The sequence below is a fragment of the Elephas maximus genome, chromosome 5, assembly GCF_024166365.1.
Source record: "Elephas maximus indicus isolate mEleMax1 chromosome 5, mEleMax1 primary haplotype, whole genome shotgun sequence".
Taxonomy (NCBI): domain Eukaryota; kingdom Metazoa; phylum Chordata; class Mammalia; order Proboscidea; family Elephantidae; genus Elephas; species Elephas maximus.
The window spans coordinates 70,725,510-70,749,270 of record NC_064823.1 but is presented as its reverse complement, the minus strand read 5'-3'; the positions used below and the strand labels follow the sequence as shown (position 1 = coordinate 70,749,270).

At 39.5% G+C, this 23,761-nt stretch overlaps 1 protein-coding gene across 7 annotated transcripts in view; it reads right to left on the bottom strand.

Annotated features, from left to right (window-relative positions):
* Positions 1–18,395, bottom strand: part of WDFY3 (WD repeat and FYVE domain containing 3) — a 351,994-nt gene extending 333,599 nt beyond the window's left edge. For 4 of the 7 annotated variants that reach the window (XM_049885820.1, XM_049885824.1, XM_049885822.1 and 1 more), the window contains exon 1: positions 17,822–18,394. The gene's annotated coding sequence lies outside the window, so the exon portion shown is untranslated. Of the gene's footprint in view, positions 1–17,821 lie in introns of all 7 variants that reach the window. The other 3 variants (XM_049885823.1, XM_049885826.1, XM_049885821.1) reach the window with 2 other exon arrangements.
* Between the last annotated feature and the right edge of the window lie 5,366 nt (positions 18,396–23,761).

Here is a 23,761-nt window from a genome sequence, read left to right as displayed (position 1 = left end):
CACCTCAAATGCATGCGAAAGCTGGACAATGAATACGGAAAACCGAAAACGTACTGACACCTTTGAATTGTGGTGTTGGTGATCAATGTTGTATATACCATGGACTGCCAGAAGAACTAATAAACCATCTTGGAAGAAGTACAACCAGAATGTTTCTTGGAAGCAAGGATGGCAAGACCACATCTCACATACTTTGGACGTGTTATCAGGAGGGACCAGTTCCTGGAGAAGGACATCATACTTGGTAAAGTGGAGGGCCCGCACAAAGAGGAAGACCCTCAATGAGATGGACTGACACGGTGGCTGCAACAATGAACTCAAGCATAGCAACAATTGTGAGGATGTTGCAGGACCAGGCAGTGTTTCGTTCTGTTGTGCACAGGGTTGCTATGAGTTGGAACCGATTCGACGGCACCTAACAACAATTAATAATATACATTATAATTTGATATTTACATTGTTATCATTTTAGAAAATAAGAACTGGGCTCCCCAGCAGCAAATTTAGTCCCTTGGATATAATTTAGTCACAGAAAGTGGATCAAATCAGATCAATACACAATGATTAGTCTAAAAATAACTAATGGTTTATTTCATACTTTTTTACTTAACTATAGCATTGATCATCTAAGTTGTCTAATACTGTGTTTTAATCAGCAGTGTCATGGCGAAAGTGCTCATGCTTAGAGTCAAAGAGACTGAGACTTTAATCAAGGTAATCTGATTATGGTAAAGAGAATAAAGACATACATAAAAGACATACACAAAACATGTATTATCATTCTATCGCTAGATAGGAACTGTTTTAAGATTCCTGAGGGTGACAGTAAACATTTAATCTCTTAACTTACATAAGTTTCTAACAACATGCTCATTATCTAAGGACATTCATTAACTCAACAAATGTTTATTGCAGACCAATTACTTGTTTGTGTCCATGTACTTAGAGAGATTAAACTTTGCTGAAAATACCTTATACAGTACATAACAATGCTCTGTTTATCCAACTACACTATAAACGCCCCTTCTACTTTTCCAAAATCTCCTCCATATTCTGCACAGTGATGGCAGGTAATTGCTAAACAGTCCTTGACTAACTGCTCAATACTCCCTTCTTCATATTGTTACATATGTTAAGAATGAAAGATCCCAGGAAGCAAATGTACTAGTGATTAAACAAAGATGTCCAGCAAAGAGAAATTAAGAAGAATGTCACATTAATTAAAATTTTACATGACTATATCCTGGACTGTGACTGACCTACCCAGAGAAAAATAATGAGCCATTTGCCTAGTTGTAAGAAAAGCAGAAAGGAAACATACCCTTGTCTGCTGCCTAAGGAAACAAGGGTAGGAACTGAAATTAAACATGCTAACTTCTATAAAAAAAAAATTAAAAAAAAACTTCTATACCCTCTGAGGAAAAATTATTACCATTCTTAGCTAAATAAAAATATCGACATTCTTTTAGCCGAACAAAAATATGAACATTCTCAAACAGAATCATTATGCTTTTAGTAATAAAATATAAATCAGTTATTTTAATGATATATGTAAGATGTTACCAGTGGGGAAAGCTGGGTGAACGATAGTAAATGGGACTCTACTATTTTTGCAACTTTCTCTGAGTTTATAATTACTTCAAAAAATTTAAACAAATTAGTAAGGTAATACAGTTTAAACAAGCGTTAGACAAATTAAAACAGATAAACTGGTTTTCTAAACAAGAACTTTCAATGTCCTAACAGATTTGAATATGTAAAGAAGATATTTGTGGAAATTCTTTTTAAAGTGTTGAGCCCTATACACAATAATTAATCACCTCCTGAGTTATTCAATTTATGAAGCAAAAATTAAGAGCTTGGCTACTAACCAAAAGATCTGCAGTTCGAATCCAAGAGCTGCTCGTTGGAAACCCTATGGGGCAGTTCTACTCTGTCCTATGGGGTTGTTATGAGTCGGAATTGACTTGATGTCAATGGGCTTTTTTGTTTGTTTTTGTTTTATGTTCTACGTAGCACAAGGCAGTGAACCTATGAGTTTCTGTGCAGATAAACAAACTAGTTGTCCTACCTAGAAAAACCAGCAGATAACATAATTCTGGTATGATTTTTTAATGGACCAGATAATGGCTGTGTCACAGATTTCCATTTTACTTTGGCCAACATTAAATTAGTTGGCATCCTTTAAGCCCATACTGGCTAGAGAGCAGAGGAAAGAAAAACAGGCTAGGAAGAAACATTATACAGGAAGAAGAAGGTGACCCGTTATTAAAACATGCAGTAGATTCGTCAAGTGTTGACCACATGGCTATCACACATGTCAAGTCATTCTATAAGGTAGATCTGTAACATGACACCTTCTCGCAACTTAAGTCCCAAGGGCTTAAGAAACTGAAGAAAGCTAAATGAGTTAGTATCAGAACTCAATTATCACCATTCTCTAAGGAATCTAGAGTAGAAAGAGACTGCCAACAGATGAAGGATCAGAGGCCAGACCGTGTAAGTAACCTGCACAAAGTAACAGCTCTCTAGTGGCAGAGGTAGAACAAGAATTCAAATCTCTTATTTTCTGGGTCTCTGAAGTACCTTTATAAGCAGGCACTTATCTTTTATATGTAGTAATAATGAGTACTTTAAAGGGATTAGGCCATATACAAAAGAATCAAACAACTACAAGTAGTTTATAAAAAAAAAAAAAAAGAAATCCACATTCATTCTGTAGTCCTCTAAACTCCAAAATACAAGTGCAGTACTTTAAACCTACTGTGGCTTCACGTGCACCAAGGTGATTTAAAGTTACTAATCTAAGGTTGCAACCAAAACACACAATTACAGTACTGCCTAACTCAGTTCTCCTTACTAAGTAGGGATTCAGTTTCCTTAAGACTTAAGAGCATCGGCTCTGGGGCAAACAAAACGATAGAGCGTTGCTGCAGCATACCAACAAATAAATCTCAAACTTGCACAAATACTGCAGCAACTGGTCACCATGGTGCTCTTTTGTGGAATATCATGAAACAAGATGAAGCTTAAAATTATTAAATGCATGAGTATTTTGCTAAATCGGATACTAGTGTAATATACAAAAATTGAAGCTGGTGACAAAAGTTAAAAAAAAAAAAAAACTGAGAGAAAGCTTAAACCTAAGAAAGCCATTAGCAATTTTCCTTCACTTGAGAGAACCAATGCGCAAATTTAATAAACGAGTTTATTAGGGAAATAAAACCAAGACCCTACTCACAAATAACCATCAAAACAAAAACAATGGAATACTACATTAAATGGGTTAAGAGATACAAAGTATTTCATATGCTAAAAAAATACAGGAGATATCATCAGCAAGCTTATCACAATGGACTACAGGACTATGGAAGATCAATAATCCAGTATTTTTGATCTCTTATATACAAGACAGAAACCCTGGTGGTGTAGTGGTTAAGCGCTACAGCTACTAAAGGGTCAGCAGTTTGAATTCGCCAGGCACTCCTTGGAAACTCTATAGGGCAGTTCCACTCCGTCCTATAGGGTCGCTATGAGTCGGAATCGACTCAACAGCACTGGGTTTGGTTTTGGTTTTTGGTATATGCAAGACATTCTACTGGACACTGATTTCTGGTTAAATAAAAATGGGGGTGGGGGGATGACTCATATCACTAACATATCGCTTAAAATGCATTGCCTCAAGTCTTACAGCTTCTGCAGATACAGTACTTAGGATCTTCAAACTTCCCTCTCTTACAGGCTCAAAGACACGCAGGTATGGGGGTGGGGGTCACACCGGACGTGGAAGCCAGAAATTTAAGGACTGAGGGAAACAAGAGCCTGCATCTGGAGCTACCAGTAAGAGCTTTAAGCCTAGATGTTCCAGGGTTGAAAGGTCTGTGCTGGGACTCGAAACCTATATAAACTTAGTAGTGAGCATAAAAACACTCAAAGTCCTGCACTAGTACAGTAGGTAAACAAAACCAACTTGCAATTGCTTGTTCAACCAAATGAAACCCTCTAAGAAATACTGCTGACATTATTTCTGATGCTAAACTTCGCACACTCTACAGAGCTCCTGCTTTGAGTTGTTTACAGAAGTGATATTCTGGACTTATCATTGTCTGGTTTATTAAAGATTCAGAGACCTAGTAAGAAATTAATCTCAAAAAATTCCCACTAAAAGAAAGGAAAATAGAAGTGTGAATGAATCACAACACTCTGCAAAGAACTCTACTTAGCTGAGATCAATTATAATCTACATTTTTTTGCTACTGTATTTCTTCATTATTATATTTGTTTATGAAGAATGAAAAAATGAACTTGCTAAGTATTTGGCATTTCTTGAACATATGGTTAATAGAATGACAGGCTCTCAGGAAGCAGGTTAGGAAATTATGGGAAGCTGGCCCATCAGGGAAGCAGAGTAAAGAAAGAGCTCAGAGGTTGGCACGTGGATGTATACTCAGTCCTTCACCAAGTATTGACTGAGTTGCTATCATGCAAATGGTTAAGGCATTCAGCTGAAATCCAGAAAGTTGGAGGTTTGAGTTCACCTTGGAAGAAAGGCCTGGTGATCTACTTTCTAAAAATCTGCCATTGAGGAGAAGGAGCCAAGATGGCAGCTTAGTCAGACACAATTTTGCATCCTTCTACAACAAAGACCTGAGATACCAAATTAAACAAATACCGATAATAACCCTGGAACCCTGAGAATCAAATGAAAGGACTGCCATCCAACCCGACCCAGCATGGCCATCTTGAGGCAAAGCCAACAGCGATTCCGGGTAAGGCATACAGAAAGGCATCTTTACAAAATTCCCAACAGGAGATAGAGAACCTGCGTTGAAATATCCAGAGTGAAGCGGGATGAGCAGGACATGAACCGAACCTAGAGAGGAAGGTTATAGGAAGGAGGGCGAGAGTTCCAGGGATCCTGGTGTCCACAGAGCGGGGAGGGAGCTGGGACCCATAGAGAGGGTGGCTTGCCACCCCTGACCACTGAGGTGGGTGGCACACATGGAGTGACAGATCCACATAATGTTAACCAGAGGTCCCACCTGACCAGACCACAGGCAGCCCTTCCTCTTCCTCACACTTGATCAGCCAACAGGAAGTGCCCAGGTAACTCCACCCTCTGCCAGCTGCCCTGCCATGGTGCAGGACTGCCCCAGTGACTCCACCATCTACCTGCCAACCCACCACCCCTGAGCAGCACAAGACTGCTCCAGCAACCCTACCCGCCCAACGCAAGTGGAGGAGAATGCACTCCCTCGCCTCCACTTGCCCACCACGCCCGCCGCCCTGCCCACTTAGGGAGTACCATCACCTACTCCCAAACCACAGGACTGACAACAGACGGCAGCCAACACCTACCCAGCCGGTTCTCAGCAGTCCCACACGACCAGCAAATAGTCTTGTGCCCACACTGCCAGCAGTTGCCCCACCCACCCAGACCCAGGTGGTGAGCATGAGTGCTGCTAGACTAGCGAACAACATAACACTCCGCATTGCCTGCCCAGACATATCAAACAACAAAACAAAAATCAGCACACAGCAAATAAACATATAATCGATTAATAATATAATAACACATTAATGCCTCAGAGACGACAGACAATATCAAATCACATAAACAACCAGGACAAGACGCCTCAAGCATGTGACCATAATAAAGAGCCAAAAAATCTTCCTGAGGAAGAAACAGTAATGGAACTACTTGGTAAGCAAATCAGAAGACTTACATATAAGATCCCCCAAGAGATTAAGAAAGACATTGAGGAAAACACAGACAAAACTCTACATGAATTCAGGGAAATACAAGAACAAAATGACAAAATAAACAATTAAAACCCAAACAAAAACAGCAACTAGAAATCCGGAAGATTACCAATAACGTTTTAGAAACTAGATAACACAATGGAAGGATAAAGAAGTAGAACTGAATCAACAGAAGACAGAATCAATGAGAAAGAGAACAAATCCCTTGACACTAATTTGTCTGAAGAACAATCAGAACAGAACAAAGAAAAATGAAGGAACCGTAAGATTTATGTGGGACACTATGAAGACGAATAATTTATGCATGATTGGAATTACAAAAAAGTAGGAGACCGAAAAAAAAGAAAAAAAGCACAGAGAATTTCTGAAGATTTGCTGGCAGAAAACATTCCTAATATCATGAAAGATGAGAAGATACTCATCCAAGAAGCTCAACGAATCCCAGATAAAATACATCCCAAAAGAAAGTCACCAAGACATATTAGAATCAAACTTTCAAAAACCAAAGACAATGAAAGAATCCTGAGAGCAGCCTAAGAAAAACGAAATGTCACCTACAAAGGGGAACAAATAAGACTAAGCTCTGCTTTCTCCACGGAAACCATGCTGGCAAGAAGGCAATGAGATGACATATATAAAACGCTGAAAGAAAAAAAATGCCAACCAAGAATCACATATTCACAAAATCGTCTCTCAAATATGATGGTAAAATTAGGACATTTCCAGATGAGCAGAAACTTAGGGAATTTGTAAAAACCAGACCAATCTTACAAGAAATATTAAAGGGAATCCTTCAGACAGATAACCAATGACATAAGACAACTTGAGATTAAGACACATGACAGCATCACCCAGATACAAACCCAGATAAAGAATCCTCAAAAACAAAATAAAGCTACAAGACTGAAAATGGAACCAGAGATGTCAATCTGTAAACTATGACAACTTCAAAATAAAAAGGGGAGTACATGGCACAGTTACAGAGCTTCCAAATGCAGAGGAAGTCAACGCGATATCAAGATAAAACAGACTGTTTTAAACTTAGGAAGATAAAGGTAAATTTCAGGGTGACCACAAACAAAATTAATAAATCCACTTCCCAAAATAAAAATGAAGAAAACTATAAAGATTCAGCAAACATAAAATCAACGACTAAAGAATTAAAACCAATCCATAAACAAAAAGAACTCACTACAGAAAAGTAAGCAAAACAAAGAAACTGTCAATACCACGCACACACAAAAAAAACACAACAAAATGACGGCAGCTAATTCATACCTATCAATAACCACAATGAATTTAAATGGGTTAAATGCACTAATCAAGACACAGAGTAACAAAATAGATTAAAAATCGTGACTCACCGACATGGTACCTACAACACACACACTTCAGGCCCAAAGATAAAACTAAGCTAAAAATCAAAGTATAGAAAAAAATGTATCAAGCAAACAGTAACCAAAAAAGAGAAGAACTGGCAATATTAACCTCTGATGAAATAGACTGTAAGGCAAAATGCAGCATAAGAGATGAGGAAGGGCACTACATAATGATTAACCATAATAAATATTTATGCACCCAACAACAAAAAACCAAACCAAACCTGTTGCCATCAAGTCAATTCCACTCAAAGCAACCCTATAGGACAGAGCTGAACTGCTTCATAAGGTTTCCAAGGAGCAGCTGGTAGATTCAAACTGCCAACCTTTTGGTTAGCAGCCAGGCTTTTAACCACTGTACCTCCAGGGCTCCCAACCAACAACAGAGCTCCAAAATACATTAAAAAAAAAAAAAAAAAAAAAAAACTCTAACACTATTGAAAAGAGAAAGAGCTAATTCCACAATAAATATAGGAGACATTAACACACCACTTTTGATGAAGGACAGAACTAAAAAGAAACTCAGCAAAGATACAAAAGATCTAAACAACATGACCAAATTGACCTCACAGACATACACAGAACACTACACCCAACAGCAGCACAGGACACATTCTCCTTCAACATACATGGATCATTCTCCAGAAAAGGCCGTATTTTAGGCCACAAAGCAAGCCTCAATAAATTTAAAAATACTGAAATAATACAAAGCATCTTCACTGATCACAACACTATAAAATCAGAAATCAATAATAGGAAGGACAAGGGAAAAAAAAATACATGGAAACTGAATAACCCCTTGCTTAAAAAGCACTGAGTAATAGGAAAAAAAAAAAAGGTAAAAATAAAATTTTAAACTCCTGGATTTATATCAGAATGAAAAGGCAACATATCAAAACCTTTGAGACACATCAGGAGCTGTGTTCAGAGGTCAATTTATAGCAATAAATGCACACAGCACAAAAGAAAGTGCCAAAATCAATACCTTAACCCTACAACTTGAACAAATAGAAAAAGAGCAGCAAAAGAAGCCCACAGCCACCAGAAGAAAGGAAATAACAAAGATTACAGAAGAAATAAATGGAACAGAAAAACAATAGAAAGAATCAACAAGACTAAAAATGGGCTCTGTGAAAAGATCAATGAAATCGACAAACCACGACCAATCTGACAACAGAAAAGAAGAGGAAGATGCAAACAACCCAAATAAGAAATGGGATGGGTGACATTACAACAGATCCGACTGACATAAAAAAAGGATCATAACAGAATACTATGAAAAAATTATACTCCAACAAATTTGAAAACCTAGAAGAAATGGACAAATTTCTAGAAACACACTACCTACCCAAACTAACACAAACTGAGATAGATGATCTGAAGAGACCCATAACAAAAGACGAAACTGAAGAGGTCATCATTAAAAAACTATCCCCCCCCCAAAAAAAAGTCTTGGCCTAGACAGTTTCACTGGAGAATTCTACCAAACATTCAAAGAAGATGTGACACCAATACTAGTCAAACTATTTCAGAACATGGAAAAGTAAAGCATGCTCCCTAATTCATTCTATGAAGCCAGCATAACTCTGATGCCAAAGCCAGACAAAGACACCACTAAAAAAGAAAATTACAGATCAATATCCCTCATGAATACAGATGCAAAAATTCCCATCAAAATTCTAGCCAACAGAATTCAACAGCATATCAAAAAAATAATACATCATGATCAAACAGGATTCATACCAGGGATGCAAGGATGGTTTGACATTAGAAAATCAATCAACATAATCCACCACATAAATAAAACATAGGAAAAGAATCACATGATCATCTCAATTGACACAGAAAAGGCATCTGACAAAGTCTAACACCCATTCCTGATAAAAACTCTCAATATGATAGGTATAGAATGGAAATTCCTCAACATAATAAAAGGCATCTATAAAAAACCAACAACCAACATCATTCTCTATGGAGAGAGGCTGAAAACATTCCCCATGAGAACAGGAACAAGACAAGGATGCCCTTTATCACTACTCCTATTTAACATTGTGCTAGAAGTCCTAGCTAGAGTAACAAGGCAAGAAAAAGAAATAAAGGGCATCCAAATTGGTAAGGAAGAAGCAACACTGTCCCTATTTGTGAATATGATAGTAATACATAGAAAATTCAAAAGACTCCACGATAAAAACTAATAGAAAGATAAAGCAGAGTAGCAGGATATAAGGTAAACACACAAAAATCAGTTGGATTCCTATACACCAATAAAAAGAATGATGAAAAAGAAATCAGGAAAACAATATCATTTATAATAAACCCCCCAAAATAAAATACTTAGGAATAAATTTAACCAGGGATGTAAAAGGTCTATGCAAAGAAAACTATAAAACACTACTGCAAGAAACCAAATATCCACATAAATGGAAAAACATACCATACTCATGGATAGGTAGACTCAACATTGTGAAAATGTCAATTCTACCCAAAGCAATCTACAAATACAATGCAATCCTGATCCAAATACCAACAACATTCTTTAAAGAGATGGAAAAGCTAATCACCAACTTTATATGTAAAGGGAAGAGGCCCTGGATAAGTAAAGCATACTGAAGAAGAATAAAGTAGCAGGACTGGCATTATCTGACCTTATAACCTATTTATAGCTACAGTAGTCAAAACAGCCTGGTACTGGTACAATGACAGATACATTGACCAATGGAACAGAACTGAGAACCCAGATGTATGTCCATCCATCTATGGTCACCTGACCTTCAACAAGAAGATATCTGACAAAGGCCCAAAGTAAGTTAAATGGGGAGAAGACAGTCTCTTTAACAAACGGTGCTGGCAAAACTGGATGTCTATCTGCAAAAAAAAAATAAAACAGGACCCATACCTCACACCATACACAAAAACTAATTCAAAATGGATCAAAGACCTAAATATAAAACCAAAAACAACAAAGATCAATGATTAAAAAAAAAAAAGGCCAATGCTAGAGACCCTAACACACAAGGCATTAACAGGATATAAACCACAACTAACAATATACAAACTTCAGAAGATAAGCTAGATAACAAAAAATTAAACACTTGTGTTCATCTGAAGACTTCACCAAAAGAGTACAAAGAGAACCTACTGACTGGGAAAAAAATTTTGGCTATGATAAATCCAACAAAGATCTAATCTCCAAAATCTACATGAAAATCCAATACCTCTACAACAAAAAGACAAATGATCCATTTTAAAAATGGGCAAAGGACAGGAAAAGACACATCACCAAAGAAGACATTCAAGCAGCTAACAGATGCATGAGGAAATGCTCAAGATCACTGGCTAAAATGCAAATGAAAACCACAATGAGATACCATCTCACCCCAACATTACCGGCATGAAGCAAAAAAAAGCAGAAGATAAACTTTGGAGAGGCTGCAGGAGATCGGAACTCTTGCACTGCTGGTGGGAATGCAAAATGGTACAACCATTATGGAAAACGATATAGCGTTTCCTTAAAAAGCTAGAAATAGAAATACCACATGATCCAGGAATCCCACTCCTAGGAATACATCCTAGAGAAATAAGAGCCGTCACAGGAATAGACATATGCACACCCATTTTCACTGCAGCACTGTTCGCAATAGTAAGAAGATGGAAACAACCTAGATGCATATCAGTAGATGAGAGGATAAACAAACTATGGTACATATACACAGTGGAATACTATGCAACAATAAAGAACAATGATGAATCTGCGAAGCATTTCACAACATGGATGAATCTGGAGGGCATTATGCTGAGCGAAATAAGTCAATCACAAAAGGACAAATATTGTATGAGACCACTACTATAAAAACTAATGAAAAGATTTACACACAAAAAGAAACAATCTTTGATGGTTATGAGGGAGGGAAGAGGGGGATGGAAAAGCACAAAATAGACAACAGATAAGTGTAACTTTGGTGAAGGGTAAGACAGCACACAATACTGGGGAAGCCAGTACAACTTGTACAAGGCAAGATCATGGAAGCTCCACAGACTCTCTGAGGGACTGAATTACTGGGCCAAGGACTATGGGCACCATGGTCTCGGGGAACATCTAGCTCAGTTGGCACAAGACAGTTTATAAAGAAAATGTTCCACATTCTACTTTGGTAGGTACCACCTGAGGCCTTAAAAGCTTGTGAGTGGCCATCTAAGATATTCCACTGGTCTCACCACATCTGGAGTAAGGGAAAATGAAGAAAACCAAAGACACGATGGAAACATTAGTCCTAAGGACTAATGGAGTACAACTACCACAGCCTCCACCAGGCTGAGTCCAGCACAACTAGATAGTACCCGGCTACTATCACCAACTGCTCTGATAGAGATCACCACAGAAGGTGTTGGACATGGCTGGATAAAAATGTAGAACAAAATTCTAACTCACCAAAAGAAAAAAAAAAAAAGACCAGACTTACTGGTCTGACAGAGATTGAGGAAACTCTAAGACTATAGCCCCCGGACAGCTTTTAGCTGAGTAACGAAGTCACTCCTGAAGTTCACCTTTCAGCCAGGGAACTGCACAATAAGAAACTCAAGACAGGTCCATAAAACAAAACAAGACTAAATGGACACACCAGCCCAAGGGCAAGGACAAAAAAGGCAAAAGGGGACAGGAAAACCTAAGGGAACCTAAGGTCAAGAAAGGAAGAGTGTTGATGTGTTGTGGGGTTGGCAACCAATGTCACAAAGCAATAGGTATATTGTTTAATAAGAAGCTAGTTTGCTCTGTAAACCTTCATCTGAAGTACAATAAAAAGTTAAAAAAAAAAACACATATTACTATATAACAAAACGACTAGCTTAATGATAGCAATAAAAATCAAATACTCATTTAGTGGGGAATATACATTATAAGGGAGCCATGGTGGTTCAGTGGTTAAGAGCTATAGCTGCTAACCAAAAGGTCAGCAGTTTGAATCCATCAGCCTCTCCTTGAAAACCCTATGGGGCAGTTCTACTCTGTCCTATAGGGTCACTATGAGTCAGAATCGACTTGGCAGCGATGGGTTATACATTATAATATTAAATGACAATTTGTCTAAATGTATCAGAAAGTAATGCTGTAATCATTTCTGTATTATTGCTTCTTACAAAATCAAGGTTTGAGGTCAAAGACCACATGTTCGAATTATTTCAGTCAATGAGTGTTAGAAAAAAACAAAATGTCAAAGTAATATCTCAATAATGTCGTAGTAAATATTTGTCCGCACTAATTTTGCACTAACCTGCCTGAGTAAAAGTGAGGGATTGGGCATGTGCAAAAGAAGTAGGCTGAGAGGCCCTTGATTTAACTCTCAGGTTTGGCAGTCTGTCTTACCTGAAGCTATAGGTAAATCTTGGGTTATTTGAAATATGTATTTACTCTTCACCATGTTGTCTCTCATCTGTGAACCTCTACACATGCTCTTGATATTTACTCCACAACCCTTTCACCTGACTGCTTAAACTTTAGACATTTCAGCTTAGACACCGCTTTCACCAGAAAGGCCTGACCCCTAAACCTGAAGTCTGACTTCCATGCCCACCCTGCCTCCACCCCCTATGTACCTACAGCACCGAGACCTCACTTATTACAATACCTGGTTCAATGGCTTTTCCCATTTAACTAGAAGTTCTATTAGGACAAGGACCTTGCGTGTCATATGCACAAGACATTTGTGCCTATATGTGTGTGAATGAACAAATGTTTGAATCAATGCCTAAACAAATTATTCATTTTCTATGAGAATTTTTGAGGAGGTTTATCCAGACACTTCTTGTCACTACCAGTGCCAGTTGCCATCAAGTCGATTCCGACTCTTGGCAATCGTGTGAGGTACAGAGTAGAACCGTGTTACACAGAGTTTGCAATGGCTATGACCTTTCCAAAGCAGATCACCAGGTCTTTCTTCCATGGTGCTTCTGGGTGGTTTTGAATCACCAATATTTTGGGTAGTAGCCGAGCACTTAACCATCTGCACCACAGGGTACTCAAATCAGGACCAAGGTTATTCTTATTTATAATATAACACTACTAAAAACTTATAAAAGGTTATTCTTTTAAATGTTATATTTCATATCACTTTCCTAAATTAATTATATATTGTTCCAACAGGCAACGCAGTATTTTACTATTGAAAATTAAATATGCAGACTAGGTACATGTAATTCACCCCCTTACCCACACTGGTAGCATAGTGGTTAAGTGCTGCGGCTGCTAACCAAGGGGACGGCGGTTCGAATCTGCCAGGCGCTCCTTGGAAACTCTATGGGGCAGTTCTACTCTGTCCTACAGGGTCACTATGAGTTGGAATCGACTTGACGGCACTGGGTTTGGTTTTTTTTGGTACCTACACTAAAACTTCAAAAATAAGAGTTTGATACTGAGGTTTCTAAAAAAAGTGGTAACAACAATCCCCAAGATTTTAAAACAGAAATAGTATGAGTTTATGAAATGCATCAAAAAAAGTACTGGCATATTGGTAACAACATAGAATCTTTGTTTCCCTTTAAATCCAAGTAAAAGTTGAAGAAATGCTTTAGGATAAAGCCTTGAGAATTTAAAAAAATTCTAAATTGTTTCTTAAAGAAATAAAATTGTATCTCCCTAACTCAAGAAAAGGCCCCACTTAAAATAAAAAAAAAGTTAACAGCTAAGCATCAGAATAATTCACTAATGATGACTTCTTTAAAAATATGCAATTTTAACATTCTGAAAGGGAACTGCACAATAAGAAACTCAAGAAACAACCTTAAGGGACAGAGCCTTCAAAGTGACATTGACTGATGAGCAAGAGAAAGAATAAAAAAAAAAAAAATCTTTAGAAATGCCTGTCATAGACTTTCAGTGTTGGTCCAAATATTAATAAGAATTAAGTTATAAACATTGAAACAGACTACTACACACAAAATAAATGGCTAAAACTTAAAAAACAATGCCAAGTGCAGAAGCGGATGCAAACTGGAATTCTCATACACTGCTGGGGGGAAAAAAAGAAGGTATAGCCATTTTGGAAAACAGTTTGGCAGTTCAATATAAAAGCGAACACACACTTAACCACAGGACCCTGCAATCCTACTCCTATGTATTACTGCTAGAAAACTGAAAACATTGGTCCCTTACAAAGACCTGTATGTACATGGTTATAGGAGCTTTATTTATAATAGGCTAAAACTGGGAACAACTCAAATATCCATCAATTGGTGAATGGCTAAACAAATTGAGGTACATCCATACCAGCGAATGCTACTCATCAATAAAAAGGAACAAGTTCAGTGGTATGCTGGAGCTGGCTGGTACCAGATCATCAGAAATCCTTGTTAAATGTTCACAAATTTGGTGAGCGGTCTGGTAGCTTAATACAGGCCATGGTGGAAGTATTTACACCACAGTAATTACCACAAAAGGATTCCTGGTTGGCATACCTAATAGGTTAAGTGCTCAACTACTAGACAGTTTGACCCACCCACGCAGAGGCACCTGGAAAGACAGGCCTGGAGATCTGCTTCCAAAAAGTCACAGCCTTGAAAACTCTATGGAGCAATTCTTCTCTGCATACATGGGGTTGCCATAAAAAAAAAAACCCAAACCCAGTGCCGTCGTCATAGCGACACTATGGGACAAAGTAGAAATGCCCCATAGAGTTTCCAAGGAGCGCCTGGTGGACTCAAACTGCTGACCCCTTGGTTAGCATCCGTAGCACTTATAACCACTACGCCACCAGGGTCGCCATAGTCAGGATCAACTCCACAGCAACTAACAGCAACAATGATCAAATGCACTAAAAATTGGGGCTTTTTGTGGGGGGGGGGGAAGCAGTTCGTTAAACCATTTACGTGCTGAACGTTTACATCACTGGACAAATTTTTAATAACTTCAACAACTAGACGAATCTCAAAAACACTCAGCTAAATGAAAGAAGAAGCAAAAAGTCAAAAGTACAGGGATATTAATCAGATCAGTGGTTCACAAGAGTTGGGGTAGGGTGAGGGGACTGACTAGAAAGGGGCATGAGGGAAGTTTTTGAAATGACAGAAATGTTCTACATCTTGACGATGGTGGTAAACACCCAGTTACATACATTTGTCAGAATTTTCACTGCATGTAAGTTAACCATCAATAAACCTTACTTTAAAAAAAATTAAAGTTAGGATTCATTTATCTATTTTAATTTTTTATGGATGACAAGTACACCATCCATACAAAGGGGGAATTGAAACTTATCAGAAAAAATATCAGGAAGGCAGATTTTGACTCAACACAAAAGTGAACTTGTAAATCTCAGGAAGTACCATACTCAGGAGGCTGCATGATCTGGGCTACCAGGCTGTAGAAATAATCCTACTTTGTGTGTGATTTCAGACTAGTATCACTAAGACAGCTTAATATCACTAAGGTCCCCTCCTAGGAATCCGTGGCTCTAAAGTCTCATGATATTGTGTGTTATAACCTCAAATACACTTTTCAATATTAACTAAAACATCAATTACAAATTTTAACATCAATGAAAAGTGCTATTGTTGACTCAAAGGCTAGAGTACCTGGTTCTTAGAGTGCCAGCTCTGACTTCTAACAGTCTACGTTCAAATTCTGACCCACCAAGTGGCTTTGTGACTTTTGCATGCCTCTCTAAATATCTGTCCCCCCAACCTATAAAACAGGATTAACATTTCCCTGGTGTCTCAACGAGAGTGCATGTGAACGATTTCTATGTAGCAAACTCTCAGCAGCAAACACTCCTTAGACATAAAAAAAAAAAAAAAAGACATAAGTGGAACTAAAACCCATAAATTATCAAATCTAATCCTCTATAAGAATTTTAACTTTCCAAATATAGGAGATTTATTCTTTAATGACATACCCAGTGGATCATAATCTTTGTAAAATCCTTCTGAGAACATGATGACTCCATAGACTCTTTACTCAGAGAAAACACAAACATATGCCACTTTCTGCATATGAATTCTGAGGATTCAAAGATCCTCTGGGGCACACTGAAGCTAAGAGCTTCTGATGTAAACTCTTCCAGTTGCAAAGTTGAGCAAGTGAACATTAAAAAGCAGAAAATCCAGTTAATAACAAATGTCAGTAACTTATTTTTTTTTTTTTACAGATTTTGCAAGTAACACCGGAACATGTTTTCTAATTCCTACTTCCTTTTTGCAGAAAATTGAAGTTAGAAGCATAACAATTTTTATGTGAATCAATTTCAAATAAAAAGAAACTAGCAGTAGAAACCTGTATTTCTAGCAGCTTGAGGCAGAATGGATCAAATATAACATGCACTACTGATGCTCAAATATGTAGGCAGAGTTCTCAAGACAGTCTAAAGCTATATATACATAAAATACAAAAATATACCAAGGTAATTCCTACAGCGTGCCATGATAAAGTTTTTTCCTTTTAAAGCAGGATTTGTTTTTTATTAGGTCTAGGCACTAATATCAACGGGATGGGCACTAATATCACATCTAGGTTTTTTTTTTCTAATCAGTGTATTTTTGGTTCTGATTTATGTTTTGCTCGTTTGTTACACCGCCTGATTGTGGGAACTGTTTCAAACCTGTTACCAAATGCCAACCTGGAAGTATGCTGTTATCTCAAAGAAAAAGGTTTTGTTTTTCCTTTTTTAATTGTTTGGTTCTCAAACCACGTAATAAACACTTGGCACTAACCAACTCCTGCCCATTACTGAACAAAAGCATAGTTTTCTGTATGCATTAGCCCCATTTTCCCACAGAAAACAACCATTTTTAAGCTACTGGAAGTCTATGCAATGGTTCACCTATATAGTAAACATCCTTCCAATCCAGTTTTATCAGATTATTTCTGTGAAAGGACGACCTAATACAGTAGCTTTCTGAACTGAATGGTAGAAATCAAGAAAACGCTGCATCGCCGGGTTCAAACATTGGCCAGGTCGGCCAAATAGCTTTTGGTCAGAAAGGTCACATCTGCTCTTTAAAGCCCACTGTAACCGTGAATGTTTGCGGTGCCACCACATCCCTTGCCCAGGAGAATAAAAGGGCAAACACGCAGACACACACCCCAAGAGCATCCTTGGTTCCTTGCATAAGCGATGGGCTTCCAGCATCGGGCGTGGGGGGAGAACAGAGAGTGGGAATAAGCCAGGCGAGGCCCGCGGCTCTAGAGGCAGAGCTCGACGGATGGAGGCCTCGCTCGGCTGCGTCCGGGCGCTGGGGGCTCGGGGAGCGGAGCCCGTGCGGAGTCTGGCGGAGGGGCCGGGCCTGATCCCTATCCCTGAGCGCCCAGGGCTGCAGGTTACGCCCCCACAGCTTACCCGGAGGCAAAGTCCAGCCTCTCCACCCCATCCCCCCAGGTACCTCGGCGCCGCTCCCCTCCGCCGGCGGCCCGTGACCCCGACCCCGACCCGGCCGCCACGGCGCCCTCTCCAGGCCGCAGCGGAGGACACGGGCCCGGCCGCCAGCCCCGGAGGCGGCGGCGGCTCCGGAGTAGCACTGCCCCGGGGGAGGACAGCAGCTGGGCCGCGGCCTGCCCCAGGGACAGTGGGCGCAGGGCCGCGAGCGAGCAGTGCCTCCGCCCCGCACAAACAAAGCGGCCCCGGCGCGCTGGGACCGGCAGCTCCGCCCGTCCGCGGGCGCGGGGGGCGGGGAGGCTAGCAGGGGGCACTCACCGGCCGGCGGGCGGGCGGGCAGGCGGCGCGGGCGGGCCAGGCCCCCGCGCCGGCGGTGCCAGGCGACCGGGACCCGGCGGCGGGCGCGGTGTCCGCTGCGGGGCCGGGAGCCCCGCTGCGGGGGCCGGAGCCGCGAGCCGGGCTTGATTCTGCGCCCGCGAGGTGCGGGAGCCGGTCCGCTGGGGCGGGCAGCAGCGCTAGGCGGCCGGGGCAACGACGCCGCCGCCTTTCCCTTCTCCTGCCCTGGTCCCTGCTCCGCCGCGTCCTCCTCCTCCGTGGGTCACCGCCGCCGCCGCCTCAGCCTCGGCGCTTCTGGGGCTTCTCTTCTCCATCAAGGCCGGGCCGACCCGCAGGGACCATCCCGGAAAGTGAGGGGTTGTTGCCGTTTCCCGCAGCTGTCGGTGGCCATCTTTAATCCTCCTCCTCCTCCTGCTTTCTCCACCTCCCGCTGGCTGGCTGACTGACTGACTCTGGATCCTCCTCTTTCTCCTCCTGCTCCTCCTACTGAGCCGGCCGCAGAAATTACAGCTGCTCTTCTCTTTCCCCTCCTGCCTTTCCTTCCTCTTTCCTTGCTTCCTTCCCTTCCCACTGCTTCCCGCTTTCCCCGCACTCTTACTGTCCGGTTTCGCCCTCTTTCGCAGACAGCGGGCGCTGGATTCGCTTAGCTTGAGTTTAACCCCCGTTTTCACTCTCTTTCTCCACACTCCTTCCAGACGCACACACAGCCGGCTTTTCCCTCTAGGGCTGCTCCCCTTTTCCTCTCGCAACCCACTGCCCCTTCTCCCGCAATTCCCACCCTCCTCCGTTCCAGTTTCTCAAAAGAAAGGACAACTGGGTTCTGCTCTCCTTAACCCTACACCCATTTGCTGGGTGCTGTCACAACAGCGATGGAAGAACGGGAGACTGCGTTAATTTTACTCTATCTGGAGTACAAAAGAACTGCCCACGCTAGCTGTTTTACTACGCAGCTTTGAAACTCCCTGATGATCTTGTGTGTGGCTCTGGTCCGTTTTTGGACCGAGGAGTTGAAGAGCCCAGTCTCCAATGTTGCCTTCCTTCAGTGACCTTGAGACGGTCGCGTAAGATTTTAGGTTTTCCTTTTCCTTCCTTCGCAGTCCGAACAAACAATATAGGGGATGCTTTGGTTTTTTGGGGGGGGGCGGGGGGAAGCCTAGAACTCATACCTGATTTTCAGTTTACCTCTCTATTGTTACTAATCAACCCAGTGGACAAATTGGGCACGTTTCAAATCTGTCAATGAGGCAAACTTGAGTCAGCAGTTGTGAGTGGACTTCCTTAGGTTTAGAGTGGGGAAGTGGTAATAACATCTCACTAAATGGGAAACTTGTTTTTCTTAACGCTGCAATCTACAGAAGCTTCAGGATTTCCTCTAGTAAAGATGAAGCAAGTTGGATTTGTTGCCTCCTTTTAGCCACTTAAATGAGCCCTGGTGGTGCAGTGGTTTAGCGCTGGCTGCTAACCACAAGGTCAATGGTTGGAACCCACCAGCCACTCTGCCACGGAAAGATGTGGCAGCCTGCTTCCATAAAGATGATAGCCTTGGCAACTGTGGGCAGGGACGGATTACCCAACAGGAAACTGCCAGCACCTAACAACACCACCTTGTGCTCTCTAATCTGTAGTGAACAATTTCACCTGTTTTTCACCACGTCAAAGATGAGGTGAAATTGTTCACTACAGGTTAATAAATCAGTGCAAGCCTGTGCTACTTTGTTTACTGGTTAATCCACCCTTGCCTATGGGGCAGTTCCGTCCTATAGCATCTCATGAGCCAGAATCAGCTGGAAGGCAACTGGTTTTGGATTTTAGCCGCTTTGCCTTTGGCAAATTGGACCCATTTGTAATGATTTACTCAAGTTGCTTGATTACTACAAGGTTCAACACTGCTGACAAACAGATAACACAAGTGATATCTGTGAGCCTTTTGGAGATTACAATTCCTGCTTCTTTGTGGAAAAAAGCAATCAAGAAAAAAGTAACTTCTGTCAACAGATAAGGAGCCCTGGTGGCTCAGTGGTTAAGAGCTTGGCTGCTAATGAAAAGGTGGGCAGTTTGAATTCACCGGCTACTCCTTAGAAAATCTATGGGGGAGTTCTACTCTGTCCTATAGGGTCACTATAGGTCACTAGGAGTTGGAATCAACTCAAAAGCAACAGGTAGTGGTAGTATCAACAGATGAATGGATAAACAAAATGTAGTACATACATACAATGGAATACATGCAGCCAGTAAGAGAAGTGAAGTCTTGATACAATCTACGATATGGATGGAGCTTGAAGACATTATGCTGAGTAAAATAAGTCAATCACAAAAGGACAATTGTATGACCTCACTTATATAAAAAAAAATTAAAAACAAGAACAAGCTAAGGCATGGAGACCAAAGTTTCTTACTGTTTATCAGGCACAGGAGGAAGAAGGAAAGCAGGGAGTTACTGGCTATGGAGTACTGAGGTTCAGATGACGGTGATGGAAAAATCACATTGATTAAGGGTAGGGTTGCAGAGCCAGTTAATGTACTTGTGCTCAATAATTTGTACACTTGTAAAAAGTTGAACTGGCAAAAGTTGTATGATAGATATATTAACAAAGAAGGGGATTAAAAAAAAAAGTTGCTGCTGAGGCGGCTTAATGTACAACCAAACACCTCATGGGATATGGTGTCTTGGTTTGGAGGTTTAGGGTCATGCTTTCATGGGCCATCACAGTTAATTGGCCTAATAATGTTGTTTAGTGCTTCTGTTCTACCTTTGATGCATTGTGCCTGAGGTCTTAAAAGCTTGCAAGTGGCCATCCAAGGCGGAACAATTGGTCTCTATTTGACTAAAGCAACAGAATAAGGAGAGCCAGAAATAGGAGGAAGAAATGGAATGTGTAGCTAATTGCATCCATGAACAATTGCCACTTTTGCCATCAGACCAGAAGAAATGAATGGTGCTCTGCTACCATTACTGAACATTTTCAGCCAAGATTCTCTAGAATTCTGATCAAAGGGGAGAAAATGCAGAACAGAAATTCAAATTCTCATGGAATCCAGTCTTTCTGGAGGCTGGATGAACCAATGAGATAATTTTTAAAACTTAAACCAAATATATCCACTGAAGTCATCTTAAAACCAGACAATATTTTAGCTTAACTAGTAGAGAATGTCTGCCTTGAGCATGGTACTCTTTTAAGATCTATCTATATAGGATCTAATGGACAACAGCAACTCAAATGATTAAATAGGAAACTTAAGGACCAGTGAGTTTATGTTAATGTGGGAGGAAGAACTCAGAAAAGAAGGTTGAAAATGGCTACACAACTTAAAGAATGTAATCATTGTCACTGAATTGTACATATAGAAGCTGTTGACTTGGTGTATGTTCTGTGTACATTCTCAACAACAACAGAAAATAAATTATAAAAGAAAAAGCACCTTGTTCTTTCAGAATAAAGGGACTAGATGTGTTCAAAGTTTGTTTATTCCCATCAACAGGCCCAATATGGGGAAGAACGTTTTTAAAATGTAGTTTTTAGAGTCTACTTCAAAATGAGTAATTTTTTTTTCAAGTTCAAATCTAAGATTCTGTAATTATAAAATTTTAGATGTTTCAAAGCTGTTTGAAAAAAGAATATGCCAAACCAAACCTAAAAGCATATTTTAATAAAAAAATAGTATCCCTTTTTTGGGGGAGCAGATGTGGAACTCTAATGTCTTTGTTTGATCATCACAAAATAACTCAAACCCAGTTAGGTTCCATATTTTAGTTGCCTTCTTTCAATACCAGTTGTTGTGTTTGAAATCAACAACCTGCATTATTGTCTAAAACTCTTTTAGACCTGAAGTCTTTAACATATCTTTATATAATACATTTTTAAATAAATTAATAAAAACAAAGCACTTGTGTGGTTTGTATGCTTAGTTTAGGTTGTGTTTCTCCAACCTATTACTAGACAAAATTACCACAAAATTCTCAACACTTAATTATTCCATTGTCAAACTGTATATTTGGAATTGAATAAGATGAATACGCACAGTCGGAGTGAGAAAATCAATTGACTTAAACGTTGAGACCAGCATGCTTTTTTAAAAGGAAGGTTTTTAGTTAAATATCAGGTTTTAAGAGTTTGTCATTGTGATTTTATTTACACTGAAGGAAAAGGTCCTACATTTTAAAATTCATTAATGCTTTAATAATATATTTCTGTGAAAAAGAAAAAATATATTGCAATACAGTTTACAGATACATCAGTATGCAAGTGCAGTAGTTCTCTCGTTAATGTTTTACTGAAAATCTTAAAGATGTTTCAGTGATATACATAAAAAATAAATGTGGCAAGTTTTTTTTTCTTCTTTACTGAAGCCGTATAAACACAAACACTGTAATAACAGATAGTATCCAGAGAAATCAGACCCTTTGCATTTACTTTTTTTGCAGCTCTGTCTCCGATCTGTCGTCACAGCCCTTACCTTATTTAGTCTTTGTTGCCCGCTAAATGGAGTTTCTCTGTCATCTTAGGGTTCGTGTATACGAAAACAAATGGTCACATCAGGTTCTCCTGCAACATGGTTATTGTGTCATATGTATTCACTCTCAGAGAAACCCAAGGTACTTTATAAAACAAAGAAGTATGTTAAAGTGGGATAAACCCTTTGTGCAGAGGCCAGATGGAAAGAGATCAAGGCATGTGCAGCAAATTCCTCTGGGAATAGAGGAGCAGACATGAAGGGCTATTTCTACACAGTTCTGCACCGTCAGTCTGATCCCCAACTTACAATTCATGAATACGGTAATTGTGGAGGAGAACAATGAAAAGGGTATCTGTCACGATAAACAAACCAAAACCATATTTGCTTTTAATATGATTAAAACTTTTATGAACATGTGTAAGTATAGAATAACTTTAAACGAAAGAAGATGGACATAAAGTGTTCATGAAAAATATTTAACAGTAAGAGGAAGAAAATACTAAACAAGCAACTTCGGAAAATTGTTAGTATAAATAATATATATTGACAATTTGCTATTTAAACAATTACTTCCTGTACATTTACTCTTAAGACTAAGTAAGGAGTAATTTAAAATTGGGCAAGAAGAATTATTCCAGATATAAATATAAGTAAATTATAGCATTTTAATATATTTATTGCCAGAGCACAGAATGCTAAACTATACTAAAACATAAAAATTAAAAGAAAATTGAAGCTTTAATTGACTTTTTTAATTGCTAAATTACGAAATTATATAACTACTATATTTAAAATATATTTCCATTTTCCCGGGCTATTAGCTGTAACAATAGAATTCCCACATTGTTTTTCCTTGTTTGAAAGAACCAGATGGAAAAGAAGCTGGGCAAGCAAATGAAAGTCTCTAGGGATCACGGGAATTGAACGACTGCAAAAACCACATTCCAGACAAGAATACAATCTTGGTAAATGTTCAGTTTTATTCTTCTAATCTCTGTTCCTTGGAAAAGACAGTAATATTTCTGTTCCTTACATTCCTCTTTTGATGGCCTGTCTAAAATACCGAGTGCAAAATGATGAGCCATACTCATCTGCTCTAATTGAAATTAAGTATCATTCTTCACTCCTCAATTTAGAGAACTCCTCATAATTAACTGATGAACTGGCTGTCCCCGAGACAGTGTCATTTAGAATCATTACTACGTTCTAATTGGGGAGAAATGCTTTTAAAAAGTTCCAGTTAGAGATTTGTTTTTTTTTTCTGTTGTTCTTCTTATAAATAAATTCAAAGGAGGTACTGGAGCATTTGTTTTGCTTTGTTTGGGGGATTGTTGGTTCATTATTTTTGTTTTTAACTTAAGTAAATGATACAATATAAGGCTTTGTTACATTTCTGAGCAGTAACATGACCACATCAGAAAACTGAATGGTAACGATTTTTGTTTTTGCTCATCATAGTGATGGATA